This window comes from Hyla sarda, chromosome 1 (genome assembly GCF_029499605.1).
Source record: "Hyla sarda isolate aHylSar1 chromosome 1, aHylSar1.hap1, whole genome shotgun sequence".
Classification (NCBI taxonomy): domain Eukaryota; kingdom Metazoa; phylum Chordata; class Amphibia; order Anura; family Hylidae; genus Hyla; species Hyla sarda.
In genome coordinates this window covers 535,545,028-535,571,104 of record NC_079189.1, presented here as the reverse complement: position 1 = coordinate 535,571,104, position 26,077 = coordinate 535,545,028, and the positions used below count along the sequence as shown (strand labels likewise).

Sequence of the window (26,077 nt, the reverse complement as noted above, 5' to 3'; positions counted from 1 at the left end):
CGGTGAAAAACGTTTTTTTTTTTTTTTAAATCAACTGGTGCCAGAAAATTACTTCTATTAAAAAATCTTAATCCTTACTGTACTTATTAGGTGCTGAATACTATAGTGAAAATTCTTTTCCGTTTGAAACACAGAGCTGTCTGCTGACATCATGACCACAGTGCTCTCTGCTGACATCTCTGTCCATTTTAAGAACTGTCCAGAGTAAAAGGAAATCCCCATAGCAAACATATGCTGTTCTGGACAGTTCCTAAAATGGACAGAGATGTCAGCAGAGAGCACTGTGGTCATGATGTCAGCAGACAGCTCTGTGTTTCAAATGGAAAAGAATTTCCACTGTAGTATTCAGCAGCAAATAAGTACAGGAAGGATTAAGATTTTAACTTTCTGGCACCAGTTGATTTAAAAAAACTAAGTTTTTCACCAGAGTACCCCTTTAAATAACTATAGACATGTAAAAAGTTTTGATTGGTCAAGATCATATTGTTCAGACCCCGACCAATAGCTAATTAAAGCTGGGGGAAAAAAACACATCCGACCGAGATAATACCATAGACTTATGTTGAAAGTTGGGGTCCAGGCATTCAGACCCCGACCCTGACAGTTACGGTGACCGTTTAAAGTGACAGTGCCCATTATAAGAAAGAGCTTGACAAAATTGTTTATGAGACTTTCTCAATAAAATACAGATGTGGCACCTGCAAATGTTACCATGTTGTTTTGACATGCTACAGTAATTACGTGGCCATCTGTCACACTATTTCCGCTCCACCGCTGTACCCTACTTCTCTCCCCTACATGTCAGACTCAAAAGTGTCCTATAAGATGAGTTTTGGATGGTATATGGGTTTTTAAGAAAGAGGAAGCAGCAGAATATGATAGAGATGCCCCTAGTCAGCTATTGCGCCCTTTTGGGAGGCAGTTGTATCCTCCCTAGCCAGATTGATGGGGTGCCAATCCTTTGTGACCCATTTATATGTTTTTTGGGGGGGGTACTGGAGGAAGAGGTATGATCTTAGTATAGGGAGACTTTTTATGGCTTGTAAGACTATTGCCCTCCAATGGATGGATCTGTGGGCACCAACGCTTCATAAGTGAAAATCCCTTATTTCGGTGATGGCATATGTGGTATATAAAAATAGGGTGTGTGTCTGTAGTTTTGACAAGGTGTGAGGCATCTGGTGTGTCTGACTAATGATACTCCCTATAGATTTATGTGCGATATTTTGGGTGATCTCTCTACTCAGCGAGTGCATTGGCTCCTCCTGCTATTTCTTATTTTTGTTTGTTCTATTTTTCTTTCCCCTTTCCTACTTTTACCCTCAGGAAACTGCTGTTCCTTGGGTCCTGTTTATTTGCACTTACATTTAAATACAGCGACTTCCTGGAGAATATGTAATTTGTGACTCGGTACAGCGGCTTTTATTGATTGTACATGTGACTCATATTTTTAGATGTTTTGTACATTTGTACTTTCAATAAAACCAGTTAAAAAGAAGGGAAAAAAAGACCGCTATGTGCTTAGAAGTTTTTTTTTTTATTGAAAATAACTTTATTTGCAATCAATTGTCAATCACTTATACAATAAATAATACATTCACCATACATAGCATGAAAGCACAATATATAGCACTGGTTCCCTACACTATACATCATACTACATGATACACTTCCATTCTTGCATACATCAGAAAAGTTTCTAAAAGCATAGGGGGCCGTGACAGGGGAAGGAGGTTGGGAAAACAGGGGAAAGTGAGGGGAGATCACAGGCCCGAAGCTTTATTGAAAGACAAAAGTTACATGAGGGAGAGGAGGAAGGAAGGGGGTGTTAAAGAAGAAGTAAAAAAAGCCACAAGATAGGGAATACGTTTTAGATCTCGGGGGCTCTGAGCGCTGGGGCCCCCAGCGATCTCATGGACGGAGCCCCGTTTCTCCCCTGGAGGGGTGCATCACAACCAACCGCCACGCCCCCTCCATATATCTCTATGGGAAAGTCAAAGATAGCCAAACAGCTCTCCCACAGAGCTATATGGAGGGAACGTGGTGGCCCTTGCTTTGGGTGGAGCTTGTGATGCAACGCTCCAGGGGAGAGCAGGAGCCCCAGTACAGGAGATCGCAGGGGGCCCCAGTGTTCAGACCCCCGCAATCTAAAAGTTATCCTCTATCCTGCGGACATGACATATGACATATCTCCTTTAATCCTCCTTCTTTCATCTCGACGTCCGGGCTGTCCCTGATGGAATAGTTCGTCATTAGGCTTCGGACCAGCCTGTGGCAGTCCTGGACGGACATCCTCTATAAGTTTATAATAATTTTTCTAGCCAACCACAAAGCGTCCTTTTAACAGTTCATAAGGCGCCAGACCTCCTGGGTAGCCTCAATAGCACAATCTCCGGGAAATAGTCCCTAAAGCACCGGACAATGCGTTAGGCTTCTCCTGTGCATGAAATTTGCTGTTGGTTGCATTGTCCATATAGCTTAGTGTGTGGAAGCAGCAGATAAGCAAATGTTTCTACTTTCTTAGCAGCAGTTCTCAATATCAGTACTAGACAAGCAAAGTAGCAAGACCTATACATTAAAATGCATTGCAGTTAATGAGGTATGTAAGTAGAAATATTAATCACCTATATTCCACTCAAAGTAGTAAAGTCTAGGTACACATGAGTTTACAGTCTTGGTCAAATAGTTATTTAGTAATAGGATTTGGGATCAATAAATATGGGGTCAGAGATTGGCCTTGTCTGTCCTCTGTGGGATCAGATTGTAACTAGATATAATGTGTCAGTTAAAAGGGCTGTGCGGCATGTTTATATGCATATGCTCATAGAGTGGGAAACATAGTAACATAGTTCATAAGGTTGAAAAAAGACCAGAGTCCATCAAGTTCAACCTATAACCCTAATGAGCCCCTACTGAGTTGATCCAGAGGAAGGCAAAAAACCCTCATACTAGAGGTAATAATTCCTTCCAGACTCCAAATATGGCAGTCAGAATAAATCCCTGGATCAATCTTCTGTCCCTATAAATCTATTATCCATAACCGGTGATGTTATTATTCTCCAAAAATGCATCCAGACCCCTTTTAAATTCTTTTACAGAGTTCACCATGACGACCTCCTCCAGGAGAGAATTCCACAGTCTCACTGCTCTTACAGTAAAGAACCCCCATCTGTGCTGGTGTAGAAACCTTCCTTCTTCTACACGTAGAGGATGCCCCCTTGTTATAGATACAGTCCTGGGTATAAATAGATCATGGGTGAGATCTCTGTACTGCCCCCTGATATATTTATACATAGTTATTAGGTCTCCCCTAAGCCTTCTTTTTTCTAAACTAAATAACCCCTATTCTGATTCTGATTCTATTCTTTCTGGGTACTGTAGTCCTCCCATTCCCCGTATAACTCTGGTTGCCCTTCTTTGAACCAGCTCCACTATATCTTTCTTGTACACTTGTGCCCACTACTGTACACAGTATTCTGTGTGGTCTGACTAGTGATTTGTACAGTGGTAGAATTATTTCCTTGTCGTGGGCATCTATGCCCTATTGATGCCCCTATTGATTACCTACAGAAAAAACATACACTTGCCTTCCTTGCTCCCACCAGCACAGTAGGGACCAGAGCTCTGTAATACCAGCAGAAGTACAGGAGCAAGGAAGGTAAGTGTGTGTGGGTTTTTAACTATCAACTCCATGAGCATATACACAAATGCCACGCTGCCCAGACAACCCCTTTAAGGTGGAGAAAATATGAAAGGAAGTTTTTGTAAAAGCTCCAGAAAGGAAAGCCATGTGGATAGAAAAACTGATTTATGTTTCCTGTGACATTTATGAATGGTCTCTGCCCAGATTTTGCACAATGTCTCTTCGGTGGCGCCGTACAATCAAACAATACAGTGACGTTTAACTAAATCTTATTGTTTATGCACTCTTATTGTATTCGGAAACTGTGCAGAATACCAGGCAGGTCAAGAGTTCATGCCCAGAACTTTGGTTCTGTCTAGTATGACCCAACCGAAACATTGCCTATGCCACGTGGTAAATAAACCAGCAAGTATCTTTCTTGTACTGAAGTCTGTGTGTTGTTTGCTTTCTTTTTGTATTTTCTGCTCACAAGGGAAAGATTCATTCCAGTTCAAACATACATACATCCTGTATTTGTTTGGCAAGTACTAGTGTCAGTCAAGCCTGGAGGGGTAGGGATAAAGTGCACAAGTCTTCCTAACACTGTCAGTGCCCAAATGACTTTTCATCACTACCATCTTGTTTAATAAAAATACATTTTACTAATTTTGTTGTATCCAATGGGCATTTTAGAAGCCACAAGATCTGGGGGTGGTGTGGGGGTAGGGTTGCAGTTTTCTCACCATCCACTAAGCCTAATAATAAGCTTACACTTCCTGTTTTGTACAGACTACTTTCCAGCAGTCTCCTCTTTATTATCCCAGATTATAGTGAAAGGTGACGCCAGTATATACAGATAATAAAGGACCAGATCATTCCCACTAGGTGATAGAACTCAGTCTCCCCCTTTTACCTGCACAATGACCTTTGCACTGTTCTCAGAGCATGCCTAGAAGTCGATAGGGTTGAAGTCGATAGGGTTCCCCTAGTCACGGCATAGGCAACCTTTGGCACTGCAGATGTTTTGGACTACACCTCCCATGATGCTTTGGCAGCATTTTTGCTGAAAGAGCATCATGGGAGATGTAGTCCAAAACATCTGCAGTGCCAAAGGTTGTCTATGCCTGCCCTAGTCTATTGTTTCCTATGTTCATGGGGCAGCTATAAAGCGTGTCTCTAAATGCTTTGCAGAAAGCACAGGCAATGTGACTGCCCTCATAATACATGTTCAGAAACAATACAATCTGATTAGAAAAAAAAGGAAATCTAATAAATCTAAGTGATACATTGACTTTAATCAGTCATTTGAGTTATTCCTCTTATATCGAGATTAGAAAAAAAGAGTTATACATTGTGGTATGCTGGCTTCTGTGACTGTGTTGCTCATTTTTTCCCAACCAGGGTGCCTCCAGCTTTTGCAAAACTACAACTTCCAGCATGCCCAGACAGCCAAAGGCTGGGCATGCTGGGAGTTGTAGTTTTACAACAGTCAGATGCACACTAATTAGGAAACTCTGGTCTAACACATATTGTTTATGGTCATAATGTACCACTGTAAACATTTTATTGTTCACAGACATGAAGCTGTGCTATATTGTCCCTTCAGCAATAAAGTCCAGGTCACAGGATCAAAATGAAAGACTCCACATTAATGTAGAAAGCTGTATGATTTATTGGTTTATTGTCAAGCTTATTATAAGCCAAAATGTTGCGCATTGGGGAACCAATAAAAATTACATCTTTCTACATTAATCTTTTGCTTTAATGCTGTGACCTGGACTTCATCGCATTTGGAATTCTGGATTGGTTATCTGGCAAAAGCTAATTTTGCCGTCTACTTGACTCCGCCCATTGGCCCGTCCTTTGATATGCGCCAATTTACAACTGGGGTGACACACTGTAACAAGCCCTCTCCTCATATAATCAGCTTACTACGGGGGTGACACATTGTAACAAACCTCCTCCTCATGCTGCTGGCTGAGTGAGTGGTTTGCATGCTGGGAGCTCCTATTTTGCCTATAGGCAGAGACTGCCCTGTCTGGATGGTCACTTGCACAGTGATCTAGCCCTGTGTTGGCCTCTTCTTCTTCTATGCACAAAATTGTCCCTTTACGTAGCTCCTATCAGCTGTTCTGTTCAGATGCAGACCAGATCAGATGTAGGCCAGATCACATGCAGGCCAGATCAGATGCAGACCAGATGAGATGCAGACCAGATCACATGCAGGCCAGATCAGATGCAGACCAGATCACATGCAGGCCAGATCACATGCAGGCCAGATGAGATGCAGACCAGATGAGATGCAGGCCAGATGAGATGCAGACCAGATGAGATGCAGACCAGATGAGATGCAGGCCAGATCAGATGCAGGCCAGATCAGAAGCAGGACAGATGAGATGCAGGCCAGATGAAATGCAGACCAGATGAGATGCAGGCCAGATGAGATGCAGGCCAGATGAGATGCAGGCCAGATGAGATGCAGACCAGATCAGATGCAGACCAGATGCAGACCAGATCAGATGCAGACCAGATCAGATGCAGGCCAGATCAGATGCAGACCAGATGCAGACTATATCAGATGCAGGCAGATCAGATGCAGACCAGATCAGATGCAGATCAGATGCAGCCCAGATCAGATGCAGACCAGATCAGATGCAGGCCAGATCAGATGCAGACCAGATGCAGACTATATCAGATGCAGGCAGATCAGATGCAGACCAGATCAGATGCAGATCAGATGCAGACCAGATCAGATGCAGACCAGATCAGATGCAGGCCAGATCAGATGCAGACTATATCAGATGCAGGCAGATCAGATGCAGGCAGATCAGATGCAGGCAGATCAGATGCAGACCAGATCAGATGCAGACCAGATCAGATGCAGACCAGATCAGATGCAGACCAGATCAGATGCAGGCCAGATCAGATGCAGACCAGATCAGATGCAGACCAGATCAGATGCAGGCCAGATCAGAAACAGGCCAGATCAGAAGCAGGACAGATCAGATGCAGGCCAGATGAGATGCAGACCAGATGAGATGCAGGCCAGATGAGATGCAGGCCAGATGAGATGCAGGCCAGATCAGATGCAGACCAGATCAGATGCAGACCAGATGCAGACCAGATCAGATGCAGACCAGATCAGATGCAGGCAAGATCAGATGCAGACCAGATGCAGACTATATCAGATGCAGGCAGATCAGATGCAGACCAGATCAGATGCAGATCAGATGCAGACCAGATCAGATGCAGACCAGATCAGATGCAGACCAGATCAGATGCAGACCAGATCTGATGCAGACCAGATCAGATGCAGGCCAGATCAGATGCAGGCCAGATCAGATGCAGGCCAGATCAGATGCAGACCAGATGCAGACTATATCAGATGCAGGCAGATCAGATGCAGACCAGATCAGATGCAGGCCAGATCAGATGCAGACCAGATGAGATGCAGACCAGATCACATGCAGGCCAGATCAGATGCAGACCAGATGAGATGCAGACCAGATCACATGCAGGCCAGATCAGATGCAGACCAGATCACATGCAGGCCAGATCACATGCAGGCCAGATCACATGCAGACCAGATCACATGCAGGCCAGATCAGATGCAGACCAGATGCAGACTATATCAGATGCAGGCAGATCAGATGCAGACCAGATCAGATGCAGGCCAGATCAGATGCAGACCAGATCAGATGCAGACCAGATGAGATGCAGACCAGATCACATGCAGGCCAGATCAGATGCAGACCAGATGAGATGCAGACTAGATCACATGCAGGCCAGATCAGATGCAGACCAGATCACATGCAGGCCAGATCACATGCAGGCCAGATCACATGCAGACTAGATCAGATGCAGGCCAGATCAGATGCAGACCAGATGCAGACTATATCAGATGCAGGCAGATCAGATGCAGACCAGATCAGATGCAGATCAGATGCAGACCAGATGAGATGCAGGCCAGATCAGATGCAGGCCAGCTCAGATGCAGGCCAGATCAGATGCAGGCCAGATCAGATGCAGGCCAGATCAGATGCAGGCCAGATCAGATGCAGGCCAGATGAGATGCAGACCAGATCAGATGCAGGCCAGATGAGATGCAGGCCAGATCAGATGCAGGCCAGCTCAGATGCAGGCCAGATCAGATGCAGGCCAGATCAGATGCAGGCCAGATCAGATGCAGGCCAGATCAGATGCAGGCCAGATGAGATGCAGACCAGATCAGATGCAGGCCAGATGAGATGCAGGCCAGATGAGATGCAGGCCAGATGAGATGCAGACCAGATCAAATGCAGACCAGATGAGATGCAAGCCAGATGAGATGCAGACCAGATGAGATGCAGGCCAGATGAGATGCAGACCAGATCAGATGCAGACCATATCAGATGCAGACAGATCAGATGCAGGCCAGATCAGATGTAGACCAGATCAAATGAAGGCCAGATCAGATACAGGCCAGATCAGATACAGGCCAGATCAGATACAGGCCAGATGCAGACCAGATCAGATGCAGGCCAGATCAGATGCAGGCCAGATCAGATGTAGACCAGATCAGATGAAGGCCAGATCAGATACAGGCCAGATCAGATGCAGACCAGATCAGATGCAGACCAGATCAGATGCAGACCAGATGCAGACCATATCAGATGCAGACCATATCAGATGCAGGCCAGATCAGATGCAGGCCAGATCAGATGCAGGCCAGATCAGATGCAGGCCAGATCAGATGCAGACCAGATCAGATGCAGGCCAGATCAGATGCAGACCAGATCAGATGAAGGCCAGATCAGATGCAGACCAGATCAGATGCAGACCAGATCAGATGAAGGCCAGATCAGATGAAGGCCAGATCAGATGCATGCCAGATCAGATGCAGACCAGATCAGATGCAGACCAGATCAGATGAAGGCCAGATCAGATGCAGGCCAGATCAGATGCAGACCAGATCAGATGAAGGCCAGATCAGATGCAGGCCAGATCAGATGTAGACCAGATCAGATGAAGGCCAGATCAGATGCAGACCAGATCAGATGCAGACCAGATCAGATGAAGGCCAGATCAGATGAAGGCCAGATCAGATGCATGCCAGATCAGATGCAGACCAGATCAGATGTAGACCAGATCAGATGAAGGCCAGATCAGATGCAGGCCAGATCAGATGCAGACCAGATCAGATACAGGCCATCAAAAAGTTTTACAAAACAGGAAGAACACTATTGAAAGCCACATATTTTGGCATCATTTTATTATTTTAGTGTGAAGCCCCAGGGGACTTGTCCGGGTTTGTTTTTCCTCTATTTCAATTACATAGAGTTTGCATCAATTTGCATTCTTATTTCCCAGTCATTTCTTGGAATAAAATGCTTGCTGATTTCATTATCCCTTACAGTAAAAACTAAAAACAATAAAAGCTAAACTTGTAATATTTCCTATCATATCCTTCCTTTCATGTGTGTATTAATATACTTACCACAGAAATCCAGCCTGCTCGTGTTGACCTTAATGCCAGCTGCTAGGCAATGGATATATGCAGGCTATAAAAAAAATGATGGAGGCGTTTGAGCTCAGTAAGTTGCTTGTTAAATGACCACTTTATAAAAGCCAGTAATGAGGCAGCATTTAAAGGGGTATTCCGGGATCTTTGAATTCTTTGAAGGTAAGACAGAGGCAGCATAGGTAATCTAGTTACTAATATACTTCGCTTACCCTTGTTTCGTGTCTGGTATCTTTGTCTTTCTTTTCTCGGAAGTTCATTTTCTGCAGCCTACATAATAAGTGTTGGCTCGGACCTTTCCCAGCTTGTTGTGCAGCTTAAGACAATATATGACAAGTCAGGTGCTGAAAAGGAGCTTGGCTGCTTTGTCTGTTGTGTGTGAAGCCAGCCCCCTGATGAAGTTTCTGGCGCACATGTGTGTGCATTCATCATCACACAGATCCACAGCTTGTGTGTAAGGTGCTGCAATGGGTCGGGTGGCTGATGTGTGGGAGGGAAATAAGTCACCTCCCACCTTAAAACAAAGAATCCTATGGATTCTACTGTGAGTGAGGCCACAGTAGCCAGTTCCCAAAAACAAGCCAGCAGCGTGATGGGGGACACAGGACATGACCATTTACCACCAACACAAGCACAGATCCTTGGTAAGCATGTCCATCGCTGTATGACACCTAATTACTAAAGTCACCTTATGTTGGATAACCCCTTTATGGGTTCATATCAGGGTTGAGAAATCCAGGCCACCTGTGCTTCTACTAAACTTAGACCATTTCAGTAAAACTGCAGGGAGCCTGTTTGTTGTAGAAGTAATACAGACCATAAAATGCAGCTGTAGAACGGGTTTGTCATTGTTTATTGAAACTGCCAGATATTTGCCACCGGCTGTAACATTGCCCGATAAATCATGTTATTTTTTCCAGAAATAAGCAGCTCCATCATTTTTTGGTGGCCATAAATCACCTCTCATTTTATTGCCATAACATGTCTGTTTTGCTTACTATGAAATGCTGAATAAACGTAATTGATGTTTGGTAAACTGGGAACTGTTTTCTAAACTCATCTGTATCCATGGTAAGAGAACTATATAGCATTCAAAGCATGACTTATTGATCTTGTTAGCCGCTCACTTACTACATGATCTTCATTTTATCACATAACTACTTGTATTTAGGGGATAGACCGATAGAAAAAAATGACCTATTTTTGTGTACTCATTCCCTGTAGAAATACAAAGCCGTTATGCCAGCTCTGTGTAAACTGCTCTGTTGTGTAAATAGGACTTTATTCTACAAATCCTGTTCCTTTTAATGGCTGAGAAATATGTTCTGTCTGACATAGTTATTAAATATTTAAATTGAGCTATTTGTAAAGAGATTCAGACACACTTTAAAAAAAGGAAAGAGACAGACATAATAGACAGTTATTTATAGATATTCAACACCACGTGTAAAGCCATAAAATAAGGAATAGACATTGTGCAGATTAGACCTGGCATACAGGCTTTCCTCAAGATGTGAAATAAATATATGTGGTGACCAGGGGGTGTTGCAATGGATGTAGCAGGGCCTGGTGGTCTTAACCCCAGAGGCAAGATGTTGTTAACCCCTCAGTGTTCGTGACGCCAGGATGTGGTTGTTTTGATATAGGGCCCCGCCGACAACCAGCCCAAAAACGGCATGCAATGAAGGAATGTCCACAGCACGGGTTTTGAAGTAACTGGAACTTTTACTTGCAATATGCAATGAGAGTCTCTGTACACATTATAATGTCCATACATGTTCTGTACATTTGATGAACAGACAAAACAGGATGACACTGGGTAACTTTTAGGACTTGCTGGATATAAGGAACCATTTAATGGTTGAGATAAGGTTCCTCAAGAATACAACCATGACTATGGTAACATTACCTTTTATTTTACAACAATACCTTTCTTTTCTTTTTTGTAGGTATACCTATATATTATGCACCTCTAATGACTATGCATATATTAGACTATATTAGACCATACAGACTATACAGCTGTAATTCACTAGTACTTTTTTGTTATGACTATAGCATATTTTATGAGTACTATCACATTTGACTATGGCTGACATTTTACTGATTATTATACTTTTAATGACATTTGGAATATTAAACGGTTATATATATGGTATGCATGGTAACTGAAATGCTTATACATACTTTTGACATTATTTTGACACTTTATTCTAGATAACATTTACACATTCTGTTACCTTACTTTTATACATGCGTTTGGTTAGCTACAGAAATACCTTCTGGCCAGTAAAGTACCCTGGACACGCAAAGACAAGAAGAAATACATTAATTGCATGATATTTAGTGCATAACAGTGGTGTGAACTGGCATAAGACAGGTTACAGTCCCTGAAGTACATTTCATTAAATGTTAGTGTGACATGCACATGAATTTAGTGATCTATGTGTACTAGACTTATGGATGTACACTAATAAAGTTTATGTGTTCTGAATATATATATACACTAATGGAGCCAGTCTTGGTATCTGGCAGGTAATTGCCCTTGTGTCGACCTTTGGGACCGATGCAACACCACCTCTTGGGTCTCAGGAACGCCCTCTTCTTCTGGAGCCCTGGATGTTCCTGACGTAGAAGGACCGCCTTGAGGGCTGGACTCAGGAGTTGTACTTGGTCCTGGACTGGTTGGATCCATACGAACTGGTGAAGTTGGATCTTGATTGGAGGCAGACGTGACAGGAGACAGATTAGAAGCAGGTGAGGAAACCAGGGATGGTTGTGCTGGTGCTTGGTATGGCATTGCGCAGAAGACTGCAGGCAGGTTAGAAGAGAACATTGGTACATCCATCGATGAGTGGATTCCTTCTGGTACATACTCCCTCACGGGTCTAGCAGCTGTGGGAGGAGTAGCAGGAGGCTCAGGCAGATCTTCTCTGAGGCACAGTTTGATGCAATTCCGATGAACCACCTGCGGTTCATAGCCAATCTTCTGGACCTCATAGACATCGGAGTCTGGATATGGCACTGTGGTAATAGTGTAGGGTTCCGTTTCTCAATTGGAATCCAACTTATGCGTCCAAGCTGTAAAGGCTTAGCAGAGGCGAGGCGGTTGTAATCTCTCTGCTGTCTTTCTTGGGCTTCGCCCATCTTCTTCCCAACAGTCTCCTTGGCTTCTTGGATTCTCCACTGATGATCAGAGATCCAGTATTGCAAGACCTGTGGAGAGTTGTTAAAGGGTGCTTGTAGTCCGAAAGCTCGGTCTTTTGGAAGTTGTCCATGTCGTCCCATCATTAGGAAGAAGGGAGTGTACCCTGTGGAGCAATGAATGGTGTTATTTTAGATCTCCAACATTTCTGGCAACAGCCGGGGCCATTATTCGTGCTTGGATACTGACGCTGCTCACAGCATATGTATGAAGACCTGATTGATGCGCTCACATAATCCATTCCACTGGGGGTGGTAAGCAGTAGTCCGGAGCTTCTTGCAGTCGTGGAACTGACACAATTTCTGCAACAGTTGAGCCTCAAAGGCTGTTCCCCAGTCCGTGAGAACCGACTCCGGACATCCCAGGGTCTGGACCCAGTTAGAATAGAACATCTGTGCAGCAGTCTTCACTGTTAGGTCCTTGACAGGTACTACCACCACCCACTTGGAGTAGTGGTCCACCATGGTGAGAGCGTAGGTGTATCCAGACCGAGTAGGAGTCATTCATTTTGCCTTTACTTCTTCATCTGGTCAAGACAGCCATGAAGACTTCTTTTATCCACAATTCATCTCTGCAGAATCTTCCAGACAAATATGCTTACTTTTCCTGTACCGTTCCCCTTTTTCCTCACACATAAGTCCCCACTTTGTGCCCCCACACAGTAATATGTGCTTTTTTGTGCCTTCACTCCACTTGGTGCCCTTACTGAAAATGACTCCATTTGTATTTCACTAACACTAGGTAGCCCCCTTTTTGTGCACCCCACACAGTAGTATATCCCCTTTGTGGCACTACAGAGTAATATATATATATATATATATATATATATATACATATATATATATATATCACCATTCAGGTGATCCATTAATATTCCCTTTATTTCCCACAAACTTACAATTTCTATAATACTTCATTTCTTCACACAATTTTAAAATCACAGTCTCTCACAGTCTTTATTCCATACTGTTTGATGGCTTGTCAAGTCCTTCTTTACTGATTTTGCGCTCTGTTACTGCAGTCCACAGTAGCCTATCAGACTGCTAGTTCTGTTATTAAAATCTTTAGCTGACACACATTACTTCATATTTGACATCAATACTAGCATGTAATTGTATATTTTGGTGCTAGAATTATTTATAATTGTTCTAGAATTCATTCTAGTAAATTAGGATAGGTGAATGTTGAGGTGAACCAATTTAATAAAAGGTTATGTTCTGCCCCTATTATTGGTCTCTTATTTAGTGTCCACATTGTTATTCTTTTATTATTTTTGTTTTATCATTCATTCATAATGCATTGTTTATTATCCTTTTCATTTAAATTTTTTTATTTTATACCATTTGATTCACCACATTTTGGCCCTTGTAAGTTTGTGATTTCTTATTGTGTTGAAATACCAGTTTTACTCTTTCTTGCCACTGGCTTCATTATTCTTTATGCCGGCTGTGTAGCTCATATTATATCCACAATTGTTGGATTATTTTATTTACAGCAGGTAATTTCTTCTATTATTTATAGGAAAATCGAGAAGGTAAATCCTTTGTTCAATCCATCCCGGCTCAGGCTTTTGAGCTTATAAATCCACTTCACCTCCTCACGTAATAGTTTTGCATCTAGATTACCTCCTCTTGGGCCCAAGCTTACTTTCATTTTTCCCCAGAATTTAAGGGTTGATACTTCTCCCCCATGTCTTTCCACTACGTATCGTGCTAGTGGAGTGTCTCCTTTGGTATTTATTACGCTCAGATGTTTTGATATTCTACGGCGTGTTGGACTGTTTTGCCGACATAAATCATGGGGCATTCACATTGGGCCACATAGATTACAACTGTGGTTTGCCAATTTATGAACTCCCTAATAGCATACTTCCTGCCATCTATGGGGTTAACAAATTCCTTTTTCTTTGGCATATACTCTCAAAATTAGCACTTTCCACATGGGTACGACCCCGTTATTGATGATTTTAGCCACGTTTCTCCACGATCTCCAAGGTAATGACTGCTTGCTAGCATTTCTTTTAGATTTTTGCCTCTCCTATAGGTGATACAGGGCCGTTCTGCAATCACTTCTATCAGGTCAGGATATGCCAATAGTATTGGCCACTATTGGCATATCCTGACCTGATAGAAGGCCTGATTGAAGTATTCCCATCACTTTTCCGTTGTTCTGGTCATATGTACCTATACATCATACCACTTTCTTTTGTGAGCTATCTGGTGGTTTATCTTTTAACAACTGTCTGGGTGTTGCCTTTGCTCTTGTGCATGCCATATGGTGGACTTTCTTGGGATATCCTCTAATGATAAACCTTTTATACAGCTCATTACATTCTTCCATAAAGCTAGCCTCATTTGAACAGTTTTGCCTCGCTCTTAAATACTGCCCTATAGGAATTCCCTTTTTGAGGGAGGCAGGGTGAAAACTTTTCCATTGTAGGAAGTTATTTGTTCATGTCTCCTTACTGTGTATCTTTGTTTTGATGCCCCCACCAGGTTGCATGGAGATTTTTAAATCAAGAAAATTAAGTGTCTCAGAGTGAATTTTGAAAGTGAAAAGCCTTCAGATCTGGTTAGTGTTCAGTGTGTTAAAGTAAAATGTCAATAAAACGACCGCAAAAAAGAATGTGTTCTGTGTAATGCACCATGTTGTCAGAAAAAACAAGTGTCTTCCCACCACCCAAGAAATAAGTTAACAAAATTTGGTGCAAAAACCGTGCCCATTGATGTGCCTCTTTTTTGTAAATAAAATTGCTCATCAAAAGTGAAATTATTATGTGTCAAAAGAAATCTGAGAAGTGAGATTACAAAATCATTTTGTCTTTTAAAGTGTATCCCTTTTGTGTATAAAAAGTGTCTGACCACTTCCACACCTAGCTCATGCTCTATATTAATGTAGAGGGCCTTTACATCGGAGCTTACTATAAAGGTGTGGGGTAAAAAGTGGATCTCCTGCAACCTGGTGAGGGCATCTTTCGTATCTTTAAGATACGATGGCAAGGTGGGTACAAATGGGGCTATCATTTGATCAACATATTGGCTGATTCCCTGGGTGAGGTTATCGTTCCCTGATACAATTGGATGTCCTGGAACCGGTTGACATTTTTAATGTATCTTGGGGATCGCATAGAAGGTGGCTATTGTTGATTTTGGGTTGTGGAGGTATCTATATTCTTCCTCTGTAATCAAGTTTTTACTTTTTGCTTCATCCAATATTGCCTTGTATAGTTTTTAACTCTGAGTTGTGCAAGATTATTACTGACCATTTTGACAAAGGTGTCTATATTTTTAAACTGTCCTAGATGTGGTGTTGTTTTTCATTTAGGCTTTAAATTGGAAAATGGAGAAGTCAGTTGTCTGATTCCTGTGTCTCCCCCTTCTAGCAGTCCCTGAAGATCCATAAGTACTTGCTCATCTCTCTTTTTTATCTCTGCTGGGTTTGAATTATGGATGATATGACATTTATGAAGGGCCAACTTTCTGGCGTATAGATGAATATCTTTCACCCATGTAAATGATTGATATTTTGGAAGAGTTGCAAATGATAGTCCTCTTTCAGGACATTTTCCTGTTGGGTTAATGCGATGTGCTAATTGATATCTGCATGTTATTAATACTGTCATTTTTTTCCCCATTCATTGTCTCGGAGGAGGTACATAACTCCATTTATCTTGATCTCTCAGCTGTACTCCATTTCCCAAAGAAGAGGAGGTTGTAGATGTTTGTACTGGCATAATAGTTGGCATTTGCATATCCATCATATTGGATCCCAACGTGATAATGGGTGCTGCTGTCATAATGATCGGTGGCTGGGCAATTTGTGCCACTTGGACTACTGAAGAGTAGGAGACTGCTGATGATGATATATCCCCATACCGATTTCCATCCATTCCTACTTGCTGTAACATCTGCGCTCCAGCCAGACACACTGGCCGTGAGCGCTCTCGTCATGTCCCCGCATGCGAATCCCAGTCCATCACTTACCTCCCTGGTCTTCCTGTTCTCGCAGCCCTGCGCACGTGCCCCCGCCTCTTAGGGCGCAGGTGCGCCGGAGCTCTATCATTGAAAGGGCCAGTACTCATTTAATTAAGTGTCTACACCTGCACCCTTACTTTAAGTACTTGCTCCTCCCTTGCATCCCTGCCGGATCTTTGTTGCCTTGTGCCCTAGTGAAAGCATACTGTGTTCCTGTGTTCCTGATATCCGTGGTCCTGATCCTTGTTCCGTTACCTGACCCTGTACCTGTGCCACCTGCCCTGACCTACTGCTACCTTGACCTCGTCTTGCTAGTTTCCTTTGTGCCACGCCACATCCCAGCAACCTGTGTGGATGACATGCCTGGGGTAGCGACCTGGGTGCCGCCTGCCGCAGCAAGACCATCCCGCTTTGCTGCGGGCACTGATGAAAACCAGCGGCACCTTAGACTCTGCTCCCTGGCACGGCTAACGTCATCATCCCACAGGCCCAGAGGATCCACCACCTGCCGTCACCCTTACACTTGCGTTGTTTAGCATAATAGATGTGAATTTTTGTTGTTGTTGTTGAAAAATAGGATACTGCCGAATTTGCTGAGGGTTTTGCTGGTATTGTTGCTGGTATTGCTGTTCTGAGCTACCTTGCTGTTGTGAACTCCCAGTATGTTTGTTGTTCCCTCGCCTTCAGTTAGTTTTACGTTTATATTTATTTTTAGTTTTTCCTGAATAGGTTTTGTTTTGTGCTCCTGAGACTGACTGGTCGTCTGGTTCACATACTTCTGTCTCTGAAATATCTGTATATTTAGTATATGTAGTATTTGTCGCTTTGAGATTGTATATGCGGCCAGTGTCAAAGTCTCTCCTATCTCTGATATACTTTCTATGCTCTCAATATGATTCTGTAGTTTTTGGTTTAAATTAACAAATTCAGGATGGTTTTTAAAAACCTGAAATTCTTCAATCTGACCTTCCAACTGTGTATTTAGGGATGTGAGAGCTTTCCTCTCATAGGACAGCAGATATTCCAACATATGCAGGGAGTTTTCTGTTAATAGTTGGTGGCACCCTTGTAGAAATTTCTGATTCCCTTGATGAGAATTGGGGATTATGTTGATCCGAAGGATCTCTAGACTCACTATTTCCCACCATGATTATATATGCTGCTTATATGTTTTTTGCATTCCTTTGAAGGCTGAATGGATAGTAACTTGATTCAGAGGGATCTCATTTGATTAGAAAAGTAATTGTGCTTGTGTCCGATACAATTCCGGATTGGATTTCCCTGATAGAAAACCTGCCATAATATTTATGTACTGCCTTGATTTGGCTATCGGTCTCTATTTTAAAGGGTGATTAACCCCATTTATTTACCTCACTGTTGGAGACCTGTTTGTGGAGGGTGTTTTAACACTTTCTTTACCTATAGATCACCATCCAGGTGATCCATTAATATTCCCTTTATTTCCCACAAACTTATAAATTCTATAATGCTTTATTTCTATACACTCTTAAAATCACAGTCTCTCACAGTCTTTATTCCATACTGTTTGAAGACTTGTAAAGTCCTTCTTGTTACGCCTAGCGCTCCGGGTCCCCGCTCCTCCCCGGAGCGCTCACGGCGTCCTTCTCCCTGCAGCTCCCCGGTCAGCGCTGACCGGGAGCGCTGCTCTGCCATGGCCGTTGGGGATGCGATTCGCACAGCGGGACGCGCCCGCTCGCGAATCGCATTCCAGGTCACTTACCCGTTCCCGTCTCCTGCGGTCATGTGCTGGCGCGCGCGGCTCCGCTCTCTAGGGCGCGCGCGCGCCAGCTCCCTGAGACTTAAAGGGCCAGTGCACCAATGATTGGTGCCTGGCCCAATTAGCTTAATTGGTTCCCACCTGTTCCCTGGCTATATCTAGTCTCCTCCCTTGCACTCCCTTGCCGGATCTTGTTGCCTTAGTGCCAGTGAAAGCGTTCTTTGTGTGTTTATACCCTCTGTACCAGAACTTCTGCTATCTCCCCTGACTACGAACCTTGCCGCCTGCCCCCGACCTTCTGCTACGTCCGACTTTGCTTCTGCCTACTCCCTTGTACCTCGCCTATCTTCAGCAGCCAGAGAGGTGAGCCGTTGCTAGTGGATACGACCTGGTCACTACCGCCGCAGCAAGACCATCCCGCTTTGCGGCGGGCTCTGGTGAAAACCTGTAGTGTCTTAGAACCGGTCCACTAGCACGGTCCTCGCTATCCCTCTCTGGCACAGAGGATCCACCTCCTGCCAGCCGGCATCGTGACAGTAGATCCGGCCATGGATCCCGCTGAGGTTCCCCTGCCAGTTGCCTCTGATATCACCACGGTGGTCGCCCAACAAGCCCGACAGATCGCCCATCTAACCCACCAGATGTCGGAAATGTCCACCATTGTGCACCAACTTCAGTCGCAACTTCATCAGCAATCATCTCCTCCGCCAGCTCCTGCACCTCCTCCGCAGCGAGTGGCCACTCCTAGCCTCCGCCTGTCCTTGCCGGACAAATTTAATGGGGACTCTAAGTTTTGCCGTGGCTTTCTTTCGCAATGTTCCCTGCACTTGGAGATGATGTCGGACCAGTTTCCTACTGAAAGGTCTAAGGTGGCTTTCGTAGTCAGCCTTCTGTCTGGAAAAGCCCTGTCATGGGCCACACCGCTCTGGGACCGCAATGACCCCGTCACTGCCTCTGTACACTCCTTCTTCTCGGAAATTCGAAGTGTCTTTGAGGAACCTGCCCGAGCCTCTTCTGCTGAGACTGCCCTGCTGAACCTGGTCCAGGGTAATTCCTCCGTTGGCGAGTACGCCATACAATTCCGTACTCTTGCTTCTGAACTATCCTGGAATAATGAGGCTCTCTGCGCGACCTTTAAAAAAGGCCTATCCAGCAACATTAAAGATGTTCTGGCCGCACGAGAGACTCCTGCTAACCTGCATGAACTCATTCATCTAGCCACTCGCATTGACATGCGTTTTTCTGAGAGGCATCAAGAGCTCCGCCAGGAAAAAGACTTAGATCTCTGGACACCTCTCCCACAGTCTCCACTGCAATCTGCGCCTAGGCCTCCCGCCGAGGAGGCCATGCAAGTGGATCGGTCTCGCCTGACCCTGGAAGAGAGGAATCGCCGTAAGGAAGAGAATCTTTGTCTGTACTGTGCCAGTACTGAACATTTTTTGGTGGATTGCCCAATCCGTCCTCCACGTCTGGGAAACGCACGCTCGCACTCAGCTCTCGTGGGTGTGGCGTCTCTTGATGCCAAGTCGGCTTCTCCACGTCTCACGGTACCTGTTCGGATTTCCACTTCAGCCAGCTCTCCCCTCTCAGCCGTGGCCTGCCTGGACTCTGGAGCTTCTGGGAATTTTATTCGGGAGTCCTTTGTGAATAAATTCCGTATTCCGGTGACCCGTCTTGTCAAGCCACTCCACATTTCCGCGGTCAACGGAGCCAGGTTGGACTGTACCATACGTTTCCGCACGGAGCCCCTTCTTATGAGCATCGGATCTCATCACGAGAGGATTGAACTTTTGGTCCTCCCCAATTGCACCTCGGAAATTCTCCTTGGACTTCCCTGGCTTCAACTTCATTCCCCAACCCTGGATTGGTCCACTGGGGAGATCAAGAGTTGGGGGTCCTCTTGTGCCAAGAACTGTCTAAAACCGGTTCCCAGTAACCCTTGCCATAACTCTGTGGTTCCTCCTGTATCCGGTCCCCCTAAGGTCTTTAAGGACTCTGCCTGCCACAGGAAATGCCCCTCCCCCCCTCCCAGTTCCATCAGGCAAGCTTCTGTGTCCCCTCATGGCCCTCGTCTTGGTGTCACACTGCCCCGTGCCAGGTCTCGCCCTCTGCCCTCTCTCCCCATTCCTACTCCTGCGGTTCTGCCTGCCGTTGAGGAATCCCTCCATCCTTTCCCGGTGTCCTCATCCCAGGGGAGGCAGTTACCCGATAAAGAGAAGGGGAGACCTAAGGGGGGGGGTACTGTTACGCCTAGCGCTCCGGGTCCCCGCTCCTCCCCGGAGCGCTCACGGCGTCCTTCTCCCTGCAGCTCCCCGGTCAGCGCTGACCGGGAGCGCTGCTCTGCCATGGCCGTTGGGGATGCGATTCGCACAGCGGGACGCGCCCGCTCGCGAATCGCATTCCAGGTCACTTACCCGTTCCCGTCTCCTGCGGTCATGTGCTGGCGCGCGCGGCTCCGCTCTCTAGGGCGCGCGCGCGCCAGCTCCCTGAGACTTAAAGGGCCAGTGCACCAATGATTGGTGCCTGGCCCAATTAGCTTAATTGGTTCCCACCTGTTCCCTGGCTATATCTAGTCTCCTCCCTTGCACTCCCTTGCCGGATCTTGTTGCCTTAGTGCCAGTGAAAGCGTTCTTTGTGTGTTTATACCCTGTGTACCAGAACTTCTGCTATCTCCCCTGACTACGAACCTTGCCGCCTGCCCCCGACCTTCTGCTACGTCCGACTTTGCTTCTGCCTACTCCCTTGTACCTCGCCTATCTTCAGCAGCCAGAGAGGTGAGCCGTTGCTAGTGGATACGACCTGGTCACTACCGCCGCAGCAAGACCATCCCGCTTTGCGGCGGGCTCTGGTGAAAACCTGTAGTGTCTTAGAACCGGTCCACTAGCACGGTCCTCGCTATCCCTCTCTGGCACAGAGGATCCACCTCCTGCCAGCCGGCATCGTGACACTTCTATACTGATTTTGCGCTCTGAATAACAACATGGAAACTAATAAAGAGACCAATGATAGGGGCGAAACATAACCTTTCATTAAATTGGTTCACCTCTACATTCACCTATCTTAACTTACTAGAATGAAATCTAGAAGAATTATAAATAATTCCTGCACCAAAATATGCAATCAAATGCTAGTATTGATGTCAAGTATGAAGTAATGTGTGTCAGGTCTTCAGATAATCCATCATATCTGAATTAAATCAACTAAGAGCTTGCGCAGACAACACTGCGCATTGGGACCTGCGCAGTGAGAAGAACGCAAGAGAAATATACAAAGTGTCAGCGTAGAATTAGCTGCGCATATCATCAGGTCCGGACCTGCGCGCAAACCTGACATGTGAAAATTACTAACAGACCACGCATCGGGAGCTGCGCATGGACGTCACAGTGCCCAGCCCCAATAGGAGTCAGTGTAGACTACAGATTAGCATGGTTGGTGCAGGTAAGTAAAGAATTACAGGTAGGAATAACTGTCAGATCGTAGAAATGTAAAGTATGATAGGGGGAAGGCATGGATAGCACAATGATAGGCCAGAGAGAAATGGAACTTACTAAGCCACATCATCAATAGAAGCGGAGCGTATTGTTCTCTTTTAAGTGTAACCTGTGCGTACATAGGTGGTGTATGATTTTTTTTTTCCTGTCAAATTTTGGCCTAGTTACTGTGAAAGGCCAGCCAAAGCTACACACTTGATTTTGTAGCCTAATACAGTTTTAAGCAGAGCATATTGTCCTCCTCTCATAAGTGTAAACTGTAGGTACACCTATGTGGTGTACTTTTTTTTCCTGTTAAACTAATTTGGGCCTATTTAGTGTGAAAGGCCAGCCAAAGCTACACACTTGTTTTTGAAACCTTATACAGTTTAATCCTCTTTGTCCTCCTGCCGCCACATCCAGACGCTCTGCGTCAGTGATTCTAATAGCAACGCCTGTAATCTGCATGTCATACTGAATAACATTATTATTTCACTGACCCAGCACACTCCCTATGCATGTTACGACAAGGCAAAGTGTTCTACACCCCTATTGTAGCTCTCGGAAATAGCCGTTTTTAATACTGATTCGTCGCAAATAAATTCGTATCGAACCAAATTTTGGGGGTAAAATTCGGCAAATCATTTTTTTTTTAATTCACTCATCTCTACCAATAAACAATGCTGTAGGTAAACACATAGAACAAAATACTATTAACCAAGGTAATAAACCAAATTCAAGGGAACTGAAATTTAGTTATCAGTTCAAATCTAGGTTTTACAGATTGTTGATAGAAAACATATGAGAAAAAGTGCAAATGGCAAAGAGCAAACAACTTCGTTTGATTCTGCCATTTGCTGGTCTGTCAGTTCACAGATGGCTGATCTACTTGAAACTCATTTTTCTGGCCTTCACTTCTGCAAATTCTGACTTTATTTAAGGCAATCATCCTAGCACGTTCATTTTCTATGGACAACATAGCCAGTCCACTCAGTCTGTCTTGCCCCATGGTAGAACTCAGGTAGTTTTTAATCAATTTTAGTTTGGAGAACGAACGCTCGGCACTTACCACTGTCACTGGCAGGGTCAAGAGCAAAATGAATGCTGTGCATACTTCAGGAAAACTTGAGGTTAGTACATTATTTTCAACAGTTAATAACTTGGCGATTTCTTCTACAGTTGCCATTTGTGAGATCTGTGGTTTTAAACAAGCTCTGAAAGAAATGAGCTGGTCAGGGAAAGCTGATGAAAAGTCATTTTTGAAGGGCATTACAAGTTTTTCACCATCCTTATGCAGCTCCTCATCAGATGATGATAAAAGTGAGCTGGGAAGGATTGCTTTAAATTTTTTCACAGTCTCATGAAGGCTTTGGAATATTTGCTTTAGTTGTATTATAACTGAGTCTAAACAGGTGTTGTAGGTGGAAGTACCTGGAAGTACCTCTCAGCATCATGAAGTTGCTCATCTTCACACAACTCATCATAATGTCGCTTCACACGTCTTCATCTTCTTTTTTGTTGAAATGTAACTTCTATGCCCCATTTCCTGACAATTGTATTGCGCTGTTTTTCGCTCCGTCATAATCACTTCTGAACTTCTGAAGGATTTCAACTGCGTTTTGAAGTAATTGTGTTGCTTTCTCTATATTTGTGTCTTTAGCTTGCAGACACTTTGAAATTGGCCCCAAAACATCCAGAATCTTTGTTTGAAGAACAACTATCATCACAAACTCACAAGAGCTGATGTTGTTTTTTAAGCTTGAAGCATCGTTGCTGTCATTAGAATTTCTGTCTGAATTTAGAATGATTTTTGTCAGTGCTTTCTGTATATCAGTGCATATAATCACCGAAACAGTTCCTCCTAATCTACTAAATTATAATACAATATAAAACATAGCCTTTAATAGTAGCAGTTAAAAATATCTTATCATAAAGAACAAACACAACAATATAGTGAAATAATGAATAAGTGTACAATGGTGGCACACAAAAATCAAAAAGTTGTCAAAAAGTTGTCAAAAAATGAGCCCAGAGGTGTACCATCCATTGGATGGTACACCTCTGGGCTCATTTTTTGACAACTTTTTGATTTTTGTTTGACACCATTGTACACTTATTCATTATTTCACTATATTGTTGTGTTTGTTCTTTATGAAAAGATATTTTTAACTGCTACTATTAAAGGCTATGTTTTATATTGTATTATAATTTAGTAGATCAGGAGGAACGGTTTCGGCGATTATATGTTCTAGAATCCTCATGACGTTTATCATGATGGTACTCTGACCACGTAGATTTGCGGGCTTAGAGATCGGTGACAATATCTATATCAGTGCAGTAATGATACCGCAGTGCTGTTATGGAATCATTCCTGGGAGACCATCTAGTTGGGCGCAATCTCTTCAGAGTAATACTTTCAGCTTCAGAAGTAGAGGATATTTCTGATAATAATGCCCACCTTTTATACTGTTTCCAAAAAACTGATATCATTTTTCTATTATAAAATGTAGTTACTTCTGGGATGAATCTGACTGAATTGTTAACAGCAAGGTTTAAAGGGGTACTCCGCTGGAAAACGTCTTTTTTCAAACAAATTTGTGATCTATTTCTATTTAAAAATCTTAATCCTTATCAGCTGCTGTATGCTCTATAGGAAGTACTTTTCTTTTTGAATTTCCTTTCGGTCTGACCACAGTGCTCTCTGCTGACACCTCCAGAAGTTTTTTGTTTTCTAATTTCTCTTTCATTTTCTTCATCTATCGTACCATGTCTGCACCACTGCCACATCAACATGCAAGCATGAATGTGCTGCATGGAGCTTTCATGATAATGTATTGCCTGTGTTAGATGAAACCAGTTCCTCACACCATTCACCCATGCTGAATTATAAGCACCAGAGCTACGATCAGCAAAAGCCAGCAAGGTTCACAGTAGGCACAGTCTAGTTTTGAAGAATAACACAACCATGACCATTGGAGCAATACTCCAGCTTGGGTTCTCTTTGTGTAAAAATTGGGGGGGGGGGGGGGGGGGGGGGATTTATATATGAATTAGATCTTATTTCCCAAGTGGTTAGTAACCTTGTATTTTCATACAGAAGAGTAAGAAGGTTACCACCCACTTGGCTTACCTGTCTATATGTTTTGTACAGGTGAAAGGGCTAAAGAAAAAAAGCCAAATTGATCAGGAACCTGGCTGCTATCAAATAAGGCGTGCCATTTAGAATTTTGTACATGTCCTCTTCAATGGCAATAATATATTTACCAAAATATGAATTCATTTTACCCACAACAAAGCTTCAAGCAACATACAACGTCAGTGTACAAAATTGTATGGCTACTGGGGGAGCAAAATTGTGTTGTTTCTGTTATAAAATGAAGCCACAGTACATTGCCAAATTAATCACACAATTGATACTAGCAGCGGCTGATGGACCTCGTTTACGTAAAAGGAGGTCTGTCAGGTTCTGCCAGAAAAAAAGCAGAAAAAAATAACAATGCATATACCGTATTTTTCACGCCATAAGACGCACCTGGCCATAAGACGCACCTAGGTTTTAGAGGAGGAGAACAAGAAAAAAATATTCTGAACCAAACCCACCTTGTGGCCAGCAGGACCCCCCTTGTAAACAGCAGGACCCCCCTTTGTTGCCAGCAGGACCACCTTTGTAAACAGTAGGACCCCCCTTATGGCCAGCAGGACCCCCCTTGTAGCCAGCAGGACCACCTTTGTAAACAGTAGGACCCCCCTTATGGCCAGCAGGACCCACCTTGTAGCCAGCAGAACCCCCCTTGTAAACAGCAGGACCCCCCTTTGTTGCCAGCAGGACCCCCTTTGTAAACAGTAGGACCCCCCTTATGGCCAACAGGACCCCCCTTGTAGCCAGCTGATCCCCCCTTGTAAACAGCAGGACCCCCCTTATGGTCAACAGGACCCCCCTTGTAACCAGCAGAACCCCCCTTGTAAACAGCAGGACCCCCCTTGTGGCCAGCAGGACCCCCCTTGTAGTTACTTACCGGTACTTATCACTACCGCTACCCTGTTCTGCTGTTCGCATTATGGAGTCTATGGAGGAGCATGTGACACACACGTCACTCTGCTTCCTCCATAGCATTACGCTGGGTGCAGGGGAGGAGGTGGAGTGACGTGTGTGTCACATGCTCCTCCATAAGACTCCATTATGTGGACAGGAGAATGGGACAGCGGCAGTAAAGGGGATGGAAGAATGGGGCAGCGGCAGCGGCATGAATCAGAGGCAGCAGGGCAGCGGAGCACTACGCCGTACAGTCCCAGGAGCAGGTAAGATTAGTAGCCTCCCCTCTGCAGCCTTCCCTGCACTTCGGCCCTGCACTTCGGCAGACATATTCGTTGCATAAGACGCACAGACATTTCCTTCCCACTTATGGGGGAGAAAAAGTGTGTCTTATGAAGCGAAAAATACGGTAATATTGTTTTCCCATCAAAAATTACATAATCTGCAATAGATCCGCCAACAAGGATTTCCGAGTTACTTACTAACATAAACTCTGTTGCCTAAAGATTTTTACAGGATTTCAATTGTGATGGCT

General features: G+C 44.2%; 1 protein-coding gene across 4 annotated transcripts in view; it reads left to right on the top strand.

The window, feature by feature from the left end:
* Positions 1–26,077, top strand: part of NIM1K (NIM1 serine/threonine protein kinase) — a 107,855-nt gene that overhangs the window by 59,294 nt on the left and 22,484 nt on the right. Inside the window, exon 3 of one of the 4 annotated variants that reach the window (XM_056540627.1) lies at positions 11,658–11,879. The exons of the other annotated variants lie outside the window; for them this stretch is intronic. The gene's annotated coding sequence lies outside the window, so the exon portion shown is untranslated. The remainder of the gene's footprint in view (positions 1–11,657; positions 11,880–26,077) is intronic. 4 annotated transcript variants of the gene reach the window in all.